Source organism: Harpegnathos saltator, unplaced genomic scaffold (assembly GCF_003227715.2).
Source record: "Harpegnathos saltator strain DR-91 unplaced genomic scaffold, Hsal_v8.6 scaffold195, whole genome shotgun sequence".
In the NCBI taxonomy this organism is placed as follows: domain Eukaryota; kingdom Metazoa; phylum Arthropoda; class Insecta; order Hymenoptera; family Formicidae; genus Harpegnathos; species Harpegnathos saltator.
In genome coordinates, this window is record NW_020229978.1 from 65,001 (window position 1) to 67,024 (window position 2,024).

Below are 2,024 nucleotides of genomic sequence, written 5' to 3' on the forward strand. Positions count from 1 at the left end.
CTCTTGAGTTGTATAAGCACAAGCTGCATGACATATGCACTAACACAGTAACTAATTTGCGAATGAGCGAACGAGAGAGATATTTCACTGATCGCCATTTGCACTTTTCCACGTCGAGTGCTTAAAGTCGCCCATGGAGAACGGAACACGCGAAGCCAGCACGACCAATGGGTGCATTCAGTACTACAAGCGTTCAGCTCACTGAACGCTAAGTGAGTTCTTGCATTTGATTGACGTACATTTTTCGTTCTAAAGGAATATGCCAAATATATTTATATATAAAATATATAAATATATTTATATATATATTATATATTTGTATATTAATATATTTATATATAAACAAACCTCTTTTAATACTTATCGAAAGTCTGATACGAAATTTTAAAGAATTGTTATTACGGAATCAACGTTATAAATAATTAGTTATTATATTAGTACGCAATTATCGTCAGTTCATAACTGAAATATGACGTCAAAGTGGTATAGCATTTTGACATCAATTAGAAGTCATGTAAATGATCGTATATAAATTGGTCATTTTGACGACATTTTAACGACATATGACTAAAAGTGACCAGTTTTTAACGTCAAAATGACGTCTGCTTGCTACCTGGGGAGTGAGAGAGACAAAGAGAAAAAGACATAAAGAGAAAAAAAGAGAGAGAGAGAGAGAGAGAGAGAGAGAGAGAGAGAGAGAGAGAGAGAGCTTAAGATGGTCTTGAATAGAAATTCTAAACGTCGAAATTTTCATTGGTTATACGGTTATGCGTTACTATGCAGAAAATATGTCATGGAATTTCAAAATGTATGCGCCTAATACATCGTATGTTGGAGTCGGATATTTTTGAACTTATATTATATTCCAGGTTTTATTTTTTATTTATAATATTTATTCTAAACTGTAATATGAATATGCTAAAATGGCGCGTGCGTAGCGCGCGCCTGTAGTATTCTAGTTAATATAAAAAATAAGAAAACTCGATTAGATTTTGCAAGAAAATATGAACATTGGATTGAAGTTGTTTGGCGAACAGTATTTTTCTCTGACGAGTCAAAGAACTCAAGATACCAAATTCCTATCGTAAAACATGGTGAAGGTAACGTGATGGTTTGGGGATCATTTTTTTATAATAAAGTTGGTCCATTGGTTGAGATCACGGGTACTGTGAATGCTATAATGTATCGAGATATATTGACACAGCATATGCTGCCATATACAACTCGAAATATACCACCTGATTGGATTTTTTAACAAGATAACAATCTCAAACATTCATCAAAACTAATAAAAGAATTTTTCGTCATGAAATAAATACGAGTTCTTGATTGGCCATCGCAATCACTGGACTTGAATCCTAGTTTTTAGACTTTCGCGGCCATTGATATCAGGATGTATTTCTTCTGAATGGATACCGTAATTCAGCTTTTTGCCGACGTTTCGCAAACATTGCAGCTTGCATCATCAGAACTAGGAGCTCAGATACTGAATCTTCCTGGTTTGCGGTTGTCTTTATGTACTCTTCCATTCTTCTAAGTGGGAGTTGGAGGAATGGGATGGGGGAAATGTTTCGACCAATCATATTAATTGGCCAGCTGATCAATTAAAAAACCGGGAGGACAGCGTGCCAAATAGGGCCCACCTGAAAAGCCTTCATCTCGGTTAACATTGTTGGGATGTTTCAGAGTTTCCAGCTCTCGATGTTTTCTGACATAGTTTTATGAGGGAGCCAGAATGGTTGTTTTGTCATTCTGCACAATATGCCCAGTTTCCATCCAGTTTTCAACCAAGGCACATTGAGAAAAGTGACTGTACTTGGTACATCGCTTGTGTTCCTTGATCCGTGTACTAATTCTCCTCCCGATTTCTCCTATATATACTTTTCCGCAGGAATAAGAGATCTTATACCAGGTATGTAAATATGAAACCGGAATTTTTGTATAGAAAATACACGTTTATTGTATGAAAATGATAAAAAATATTTCATTCGAAGTATTGCCCATCGCTAACACATTTTTCCCAC

At 35.6% G+C, this 2,024-nt stretch overlaps 1 long non-coding RNA gene across 1 annotated transcript in view; it reads right to left on the minus strand.

Annotated features, from left to right (window-relative positions):
• The window catches only part of LOC112588348 (uncharacterized), a 1,823-nt gene extending 1,575 nt beyond the window's left edge, over nucleotides 1-248 (minus strand). Inside the window, exon 1 of the long non-coding RNA XR_003112777.1 lies at nucleotides 1-248. This exon is cut by the window's left edge and continues 21 nt beyond it. This is a non-coding gene — a long non-coding RNA (uncharacterized LOC112588348).
• Between the last annotated feature and the right edge of the window lie 1,776 nt (nucleotides 249-2,024).